Genomic DNA, 9,741 nt, shown 5'->3' with positions numbered 1-9,741 from the left:
GGTATTAGGGTTCTTCCTAAGGAAAAAGCTGTGAAAGCAGCCATGTTGTGGCACTTTTGCACTCCCTTTTGGATGCCTTTCACAGCTCCAGTGTGCCTGGAGGTCTGGGCTTCCTGATTTTAAAAATCCTAGCACAAGGCCTACCTAACCCCAACCCGACGACGAGAAAGGCAAATCAGCCAGGAATTAGGGATGTCCCCAAGGAAATAGCTGTGGAGGCAGGCATGTTGTGGTACTTTTGTGCTCTTCTTGGGTAGTCCTTCGCAGCTGCTGTATTCTTGGAACTCAGGGCTTTCAGGTTAAAAGAACAGTAACCATAGGCCTAACTCAAACCTCAACGCTAGGAAGGAAAACCAGCCTAAGGTTGGGGATGGTCTCATGGAAATAGCAGTGGAGGCAGCCAAGTTGTGTCACTTTTGCGCTCCCCTTGGGATGCCTTGAACAGCTGCAGTGTGCCTGGAGCACAGGGCTTCCTGGTTTTAAAAGTCCTTTGCCCAAGCCTAACAGTAACCCTAGGAAGGTAAATCAGCCAGGTATTAGGGTCCTTCCTTAGGAAAAAGCTGTGAAAGCAGCCATGTTCTGGCACTTCTGCGCTCCCTTTGGGATGCCTTTGGCAGCTACAGTAAGCCTGGAACTCAGGGCTTCCTGGTTCAAAAAATCCTAGCCCTAGGCTGAACCCTAACCATAAACCTAGGCAGATAAATCAGCCTAGGTATAGTGATGGTGCCAAGGAAGAAGCTGTGAAAGCAGCCATGTTGTGACACTTTTGCACTCCCTTTTGGATGCCTTTCACAGCTCCAGTGTGCCTGGAGTTCTGGGCTTCCTGATTTTAAAAATCCTAGCACAAGGCCTACCTAACCCCAACCCGACGACGAGAAAGGCAAATCAGCCAGGAATTAGGGATGTCCCCAAGGAAATAGCTGTGGAGGCAGGCATGTTGTGGTACTTTTGTGCTCTTCTTGGGTAGTCCTTCGCAGCTGCTGTGTTCTTGGAACTCAGGGCTTTCTGGTTGAAAGAACCCTAACCCTAGGCCTAACTCAAACCTCAACGCTAGGAAGGAAAATCAGCCTATGGTTGGGGATGGTCTCATGGAAATAGCAGTGGAGGCAGCCAAGTTGTGTCACTTTTGCACTCCCGTTGGGATGCCTTGAACAGCTGCAGTGTGCCTGGAGCACAGGGCTTCCTGGTTTTAAAAGTCCTTGGCCCAAGCCTAACAGTAACCCTAGGAAGGTAAATCAGCCGGGTATTAGGCTTCTTCCTAAGGAAAAAGCTGTGAAAGCAGCCATGTTGTGGCACTTTTGCACTCCCTTTTGGATGCCTTTCACAGCTCCAGTGTGCCTGGAGGTCTGGGCTTCCTGATTTTAAAAATCCTAGCACAAGGCCTACCTAACCCCAACCCGACGACGAGAAAGGCAAATCAGCCAGGAATTAGGGATGTCCCCAAGGAAATAGCTGTGGAGGCAGGCATGTTGTGGTACTTTTGTGCTCTTCTTGGGTAGTCCTTCGCAGCTGCTGTGTTCTTGGAACTCAGAGCTTTCTGGTTAAAAATGTCTAACCCTAGGCCTAACTCAAACCTCAACGCTAGGAAGGAAAATCAGCCTATGGTTGGGGATGGTCTCATGGAAATAGCAGTGGAGGCAGCCAAGTTGTGTCACTTTTGCACTCCCGTTGGGATGCCTTGAACAGCTGCAGTGTGCCTGGAGCACAGGGCTTCCTGGTTTTAAAAGTCCTTGGCCCAAGCCTAACAGTAACCCTAGGAAGGTAAATCAGCCGGGTATTAGGGTTCTTCCTAAGGAAAAAGCTGTGAAAGCAGCCATGTTGTGGCACTTTTGCACTCCCTTTTGGATGCCTTTCACAGCTCCAGTGTGCCTGGAGGTCTGGGCTTCCTGATTTTAATAATCCTAGCACAAGGCCTACCTAACCCCAACCCGACGACGAGAAAGGCAAATCAGCCAGGAATTAGGGATGTCCCCAAGGAAATAGCTGTGGAGGCAGGCATGTTGTGGTACTTTTGTGCTCTTCTTGGGTAGTCCTTCGCAGCTGCTGTGTTCTTGGAACTCAGGGCTTTCTGGTTAAAAAACTCTAACCCTAGGCCTAACTCAAACCTCAACGCTAGGAAGGAAAATCAGCCTATGGTTGGGGATGGTCTCATGGAAATAGCAGAGGAGGCAGCCAAGTTGTGTCACTTTCGCACTCCCGTTGGGATGCCTTGAACAGCTGCAGTGTGCCTGGAGCACAGGGCTTCCTGGTTTTAAAAGTCCTAGGCCCAAGCCTAACAGTAACCCCAGGAAGGTAACTCAGCCGGGTATTAGGGTTCTTCCTAAGGAAAAAGCTGTGAAAGCAGCCATGTTGTGGCACTTTTGCACTCCCTTTTGGATGCCTTTCACAGCTCCAGTGTGCCTGGAGGTCTGGGCTTCCTGATTTTAAAAATCCTAGCACAAGGCCTACCTAACCCCAACCCGACGACGAGAAAGGCAAATCAGCCAGGAATTAGGGATGTCCCCAAGGAAATAGCTGTGGAGGCAGGCATGTTGTGGTACTTTTGTGCTCTTCTTGGGTAGTCCTTCGCAGCTGCTGTGTTCTTGGAACTCAGGGCTTTCAGGTTAAAAGAACAGTAACCATAGGCCTAACTCAAACCTCAACGCTAGGAAGGAAAACCAGCCTAAGGTTGGGGATGGTCTCATGGAAATAGCAGTGGAGGCAGCCAAGTTGTGTCACTTTTGCGCTCCCCTTGGGATGCCTTGAACAGCTGCAGTGTGCCTGGAGCACAGGGCTTCCTGGTTTTAAAAGTCCTTTGCCCAAGCCTAACAGTAACCCTAGGAAGGTAAATCAGCCAGGTATTAGGGTCCTTCCTTAGGAAAAAGCTGTGAAAGCAGCCATGTTCTGGCACTTCTGCGCTCCCTTTGGGATGCCTTTGGCAGCTACAGTAAGCCTGGAACTCAGGGCTTCCTGGTTCAAAAAATCCTAGCCCTAGGCTGAACCCTAACCATAAACCTAGGCAGATAAATCAGCCTAGGTATAGTGATGGTGCCAAGGAAGAAGCTGTGAAAGCAGCCATGTTGTGACACTTTTGCACTCCCTTTTGGATGCCTTTCACAGCTCCAGTGTGCCTGGAGTTCTGGGCTTCCTGATTTTAAAAATCCTAGCACAAGGCCTACCTAACCCCAACCCGACGACGAGAAAGGCAAATCAGCCAGGAATTAGGGATGTCCCCAAGGAAATAGCTGTGGAGGCAGGCATGTTGTGGTACTTTTGTGCTCTTCTTGGGTAGTCCTTCGCAGCTGCTGTGTTCTTGGAACTCAGGGCTTTCTGGTTGAAAGAACCCTAACCTTAGGCCTAACTCAAACCTCAACGCTAGGAAGGAAAATCAGCCTATGGTTGGGGATGGTCTCATGGAAATAGCAGTGGAGGCAGCCAAGTTGTGTCACTTTTGCACTCCCGTTGGGATGCCTTGAACAGCTGCAGTGTGCCTGGAGCACAGGGCTTCCTGGTTTTAAAAGTCCTTGGCCCAAGCCTAACAGTAACCCTAGGAAGGTAAATCAGCCGGGTATTAGGGTTCTTCCTAAGGAAAAAGCTGTGAAAGCAGCCATGTTGTGGCACTTTTGCACTCCCTTTGGGATGCCTTTCACAGCTCCAGTGTGCCTGGAGGTCTGGGCTTCCTGATTTTAAAAATCCTAGCACAAGGCCTACCTAACCCCAACCCGACGACGAGAAAGGCAAATCAGCCAGGAATTAGGGATGTCCCCAAGGAAATAGCTGTGGAGGCAGGCATGTTGTGGTACTTTTGTGCTCTTCTTGGGTAGTCCTTCGCAGCTGCTGTGTTCTTGGAACTCAGGGCTTTCTGGTTGAAAGAACCCTAACCCTAGGCCTAACTCAAACCTCAACGCTAGGAAGGAAAATCAGCCTATGGTTGGGGATGGTCTCATGGAAATAGCAGTGGAGGCAGCCAAGTTGTGTCACTTTTGCACTCCCGTTGGGATGCCTTGAACAGCTGCAGTGTGCCTGGAGCACAGGGCTTCCTGGTTTTAAAAGTCCTTGGCCCAAGCCTAACAGTAACCCTAGGAAGGTAAATCAGCCGGGTATTAGGCTTCTTCCTAAGGAAAAAGCTGTGAAAGCAGCCATGTTGTGGCACTTTTGCACTCCCTTTTGGATGCCTTTCACAGCTCCAGTGTGCCTGGAGGTCTGGGCTTCCTGATTTTAAAAATCCTAGCACAAGGCCTACCTAACCCCAACCCGACGACGAGAAAGGCAAATCAGCCAGGAATTAGGGATGTCCCCAAGGAAATAGCTGTGGAGGCAGGCATGTTGTGGTACTTTTGTGCTCTTCTTGGGTAGTCCTTCGCAGCTGCTGTGTTCTTGGAACTCAGAGCTTTCTGGTTAAAAATGTCTAACCCTAGGCCTAACTCAAACCTCAACGCTAGGAAGGAAAATCAGCCTATGGTTGGGGATGGTCTCATGGAAATAGCAGTGGAGGCAGCCAAGTTGTGTCACTTTTGCACTCCCGTTGGGATGCCTTGAACAGCTGCAGTGTGCCTGGAGCACAGGGCTTCCTGGTTTTAAAAGTCCTTGGCCCAAGCCTAACAGTAACCCTAGGAAGGTAAATCAGCCGGGTATTAGGGTTCTTCCTAAGGAAAAAGCTGTGAAAGCAGCCATGTTCTGGCACTTTTGCACTCCCTTTTGGATGCCTTTCACAGCTCCAGTGTGCCTGGAGGTCTGGGCTTCCTGATTTTAAAAATCCTAGCACAAGGCCTACCTAACCCCAACCCGACGACGAGAAAGGCAAATCAGCCAGGAATTAGGGATGTCCCCAAGGAAATAGCTGTGGAGGCAGGCATGTTGTGGTACTTTTGTGCTCTTCTTGGGTAGTCCTTCGCAGCTGCTGTGTTCTTGGAACTCAGGGCTTTCTGGTTAAAAAACTCTAACCCTAGGCCTAACTCAAACCTCAACGCTAGGAAGGAAAATCAGCCTATGGTTGGGGATGGTCTCATGGAAATAGCAGAGGAGGCAGCCAAGTTGTGTCACTTTCGCACTCCCGTTGGGATGCCTTGAACAGCTGCAGTGTGCCTGGAGCACAGGGCTTCCTGGTTTTAAAAGTCCTAGGCCCAAGCCTAACAGTAACCCCAGGAAGGTAACTCAGCCGGGTATTAGGGTTCTTCCTAAGGAAAAAGCTGTGAAAGCAGCCATGTTGTGGCACTTTTGCACTCCCTTTTGGATGCCTTTCACAGCTCCAGTGTGCCTGGAGGTCTGGGCTTCCTGATTTTAAAAATCCTAGCACAAGGCCTACCTAACCCCAACCCGACGACGAGAAAGGCAAATCAGCCAGGAATTAGGGATGTCCCCAAGGAAATAGCTGTGGAGGCAGGCATGTTGTGGTACTTTTGTGCTCTTCTTGGGTAGTCCTTCGCAGCTGCTGTGTTCTTGGAACTCAGGGCTTTCAGGTTAAAAGAACAGTAACCATAGGCCTAACTCAAACCTCAACGCTAGGAAGGAAAACCAGCCTAAGGTTGGGGATGGTCTCATGGAAATAGCAGTGGAGGCAGCCAAGTTGTGTCACTTTTGCGCTCCCCTTGGGATGCCTTGAACAGCTGCAGTGTGCCTGGAGCACAGGGCTTCCTGGTTTTAAAAGTCCTTTGCCCAAGCCTAACAGTAACCCTAGGAAGGTAAATCAGCCAGGTATTAGGGTCCTTCCTTAGGAAAAAGCTGTGAAAGCAGCCATGTTCTGGCACTTCTGCGCTCCCTTTGGGATGCCTTTGGCAGCTACAGTAAGCCTGGAACTCAGGGCTTCCTGGTTCAAAAAATCCTAGCCCTAGGCTGAACCCTAACCATAAACCTAGGCAGATAAATCAGCCTAGGTATAGTGATGGTGCCAAGGAAGAAGCTGTGAAAGCAGCCATGTTGTGACACTTTTGCACTCCCTTTTGGATGCCTTTCACAGCTCCAGTGTGCCTGGAGTTCTGGGCTTCCTGATTTTAAAAATCCTAGCACAAGGCCTACCTAACCCCAACCCGACGACGAGAAAGGCAAATCAGCCAGGAATTAGGGATGTCCCCAAGGAAATAGCTGTGGAGGCAGGCATGTTGTGGTACTTTTGTGCTCTTCTTGGGTAGTCCTTCGCAGCTGCTGTGTTCTTGGAACTCAGGGCTTTCTGGTTGAAAGAACCCTAACCTTAGGCCTAACTCAAACCTCAACGCTAGGAAGGAAAATCAGCCTATGGTTGGGGATGGTCTCATGGAAATAGCAGTGGAGGCAGCCAAGTTGTGTCACTTTTGCACTCCCGTTGGGATGCCTTGAACAGCTGCAGTGTGCCTGGAGCACAGGGCTTCCTGGTTTTAAAAGTCCTTGGCCCAAGCCTAACAGTAACCCTAGGAAGGTAAATCAGCCGGGTATTAGGGTTCTTCCTAAGGAAAAAGCTGTGAAAGCAGCCATGTTGTGGCACTTTTGCACTCCCTTTGGGATGCCTTTCACAGCTCCAGTGTGCCTGGAGGTCTGGGCTTCCTGATTTTAAAAATCCTAGCACAAGGCCTACCTAACCCCAACCCGACGACGAGAAAGGCAAATCAGCCAGGAATTAGGGATGTCCCCAAGGAAATAGCTGTGGAGGCAGGCATGTTGTGGTACTTTTGTGCTCTTCTTGGGTAGTCCTTCGCAGCTGCTGTGTTCTTGGAACTCAGGGCTTTCTGGTTAAAAAACTCTAACCCTAGGCCTAACTCAAACCTCAACGCTAGGAAGGAAAATCAGCCTATGGTTGGGGATGGTCTCATGGAAATAGCAGAGGAGGCAGCCAAGTTGTGTCACTTTCGCACTCCCGTTGGGATGCCTTGAACAGCTGCAGTGTGCCTGGAGCACAGGGCTTCCTGGTTTTAAAAGTCCTAGGCCCAAGCCTAACAGTAACCCCAGGAAGGTAACTCAGCCGGGTATTAGGGTTCTTCCTAAGGAAAAAGCTGTGAAAGCAGCCATGTTGTGGCACTTTTGCACTCCCTTTTGGATGCCTTTCACAGCTCCAGTGTGCCTGGAGGTCTGGGCTTCCTGATTTTAAAAATCCTAGCACAAGGCCTACCTAACCCCAACCCGACGACGAGAAAGGCAAATCAGCCAGGAATTAGGGATGTCCCCAAGGAAATAGCTGTGGAGGCAGGCATGTTGTGGTACTTTTGTGCTCTTCTTGGGTAGTCCTTCGCAGCTGCTGTGTTCTTGGAACTCAGGGCTTTCTGGTTAAAAAACTCTAACCCTAGGCCTAACTCAAACCTCAACGCTAGGAAGGAAAATCAGCCTATGGTTGGGGATGGTCTCATGGAAATAGCAGAGGAGGCAGCCAAGTTGTGTCACCTTCGCACTCCCGTTGGGATGCCTTGAACAGCTGCAGTGTGCCTGGAGCACAGGGCTTCCTGGTTTTAAAAGTCCTAGGCCCAAGCCTAACAGTAACCCCAGGAAGGTAACTCAGCCGGGTATTAGGGTTCTTCCTAAGGAAAAAGCTGTGAAAGCAGCCATGTTGTGGCACTTTTGCACTCCCTTTTGGATGCCTTTCACAGCTCCAGTGTGCCTGGAGGTCTGGGCTTCCTGATTTTAAAAATCCTAGCACAAGGCCTACCTAACCCCAACCCGACGACGAGAAAGGCAAATCAGCCAGGAATTAGGGATGTCCCCAAGGAAATAGCTGTGGAGGCAGGCATGTTGTGGTACTTTTGTGCTCTTCTTGGGTAGTCCTTCGCAGCTGCTGTATTCTTGGAACTCAGGGCTTTCAGGTTAAAAGAACAGTAACCATAGGCCTAACTCAAACCTCAACGCTAGGAAGGAAAACCAGCCTAAGGTTGGGGATGGTCTCATGGAAATAGCAGTGGAGGCAGCCAAGTTGTGTCACTTTTGCGCTCCCCTTGGGATGCCTTGAACAGCTGCAGTGTGCCTGGAGCACAGGGCTTCCTGGTTTTAAAAGTCCTTTGCCCAAGCCTAACAGTAACCCTAGGAAGGTAAATCAGCCAGGTATTAGGGTCCTTCCTTAGGAAAAAGCTGTGAAAGCAGCCATGTTCTGGCACTTCTGCGCTCCCTTTGGGATGCCTTTGGCAGCTACAGTAAGCCTGGAACTCAGGGCTTCCTGGTTCAAAAAATCCTAGCCCTAGGCTGAACCCTAACCATAAACCTAGGCAGATAAATCAGCCTAGGTATAGTGATGGTGCCAAGGAAGAAGCTGTGAAAGCAGCCATGTTGTGACACTTTTGCACTCCCTTTTGGATGCCTTTCACAGCTCCAGTGTGCCTGGAGTTCTGGGCTTCCTGATTTTAAAAATCCTAGCACAAGGCCTACCTAACCCCAACCCGACGACGAGAAAGGCAAATCAGCCAGGAATTAGGGATGTCCCCAAGGAAATAGCTGTGGAGGCAGGCATGTTGTGGTACTTTTGTGCTCTTCTTGGGTAGTCCTTCGCAGCTGCTGTGTTCTTGGAACTCAGGGCTTTCTGGTTGAAAGAACCCTAACCCTAGGCCTAACTCAAACCTCAACGCTAGGAAGGAAAATCAGCCTATGGTTGGGGATGGTCTCATGGAAATAGCAGTGGAGGCAGCCAAGTTGTGTCACTTTTGCACTCCCGTTGGGATGCCTTGAACAGCTGCAGTGTGCCTGGAGCACAGGGCTTCCTGGTTTTAAAAGTCCTTGGCCCAAGCCTAACAGTAACCCTAGGAAGGTAAATCAGCCGGGTATTAGGCTTCTTCCTAAGGAAAAAGCTGTGAAAGCAGCCATGTTGTGGCACTTTTGCACTCCCTTTTGGATGCCTTTCACAGCTCCAGTGTGCCTGGAGGTCTGGGCTTCCTGATTTTAAAAATCCTAGCACAAGGCCTACCTAACCCCAACCCGACGACGAGAAAGGCAAATCAGCCAGGAATTAGGGATGTCCCCAAGGAAATAGCTGTGGAGGCAGGCATGTTGTGGTACTTTTGTGCTCTTCTTGGGTAGTCCTTCGCAGCTGCTGTGTTCTTGGAACTCAGAGCTTTCTGGTTAAAAATGTCTAACCCTAGGCCTAACTCAAACCTCAACGCTAGGAAGGAAAATCAGCCTATGGTTCGGGATGGTCTCATGGAAATAGCAGTGGAGGCAGCCAAGTTGTGTCACTTTTGCACTCCCGTTGGGATGCCTTGAACAGCTGCAGTGTGCCTGGAGCACAGGGCTTCCTGGTTTTAAAAGTCCTTGGCCCAAGCCTAACAGTAACCCTAGGAAGGTAAATCAGCCGGGTATTAGGGTTCTTCCTAAGGAAAAAGCTGTGAAAGCAGCCATGTTGTGGCACTTTTGCACTCCCTTTTGGATGCCTTTCACAGCTCCAGTGTGCCTGGAGTTCTGGGCTTCCTGATTTTAAAAATCCTAGCACAAGGCCTACCTAACCCCAACCCGACGACGAGAAAGGCAAATCAGCCAGGAATTAGGGATGTCCCCAAGGAAATAGCTGTGGAGGCAGGCATGTTGTGGTACTTTTGTGCTCTTCTTGGGTAGTCCTTCGCAGCTGCTGTGTTCTTGGAACTCAGGGCTTTCTGGTTAAAAAACTCTAACCCTAGGCCTAACTCAAACCTCAACGCTAGGAAGGAAAATCAGCCTATGGTTGGGGATGGTCTCATGGAAATAGCAGAGGAGGCAGCCAAGTTGTGTCACTTTCGCACTCCCGTTGGGATGCCTTGAACAGCTGCAGTGTGCCTGGAGCACAGGGCTTCCTGGTTTTAAAAGTCCTAGGCCCAAGCCTAAAAGTAACCCCAGGAAGGTAAC

Source organism: Melospiza georgiana, chromosome 23 (assembly GCF_028018845.1).
Source record: "Melospiza georgiana isolate bMelGeo1 chromosome 23, bMelGeo1.pri, whole genome shotgun sequence".
Classification (NCBI taxonomy): domain Eukaryota; kingdom Metazoa; phylum Chordata; class Aves; order Passeriformes; family Passerellidae; genus Melospiza; species Melospiza georgiana.
Note: the sequence above shows the minus strand (reverse complement) of the source record.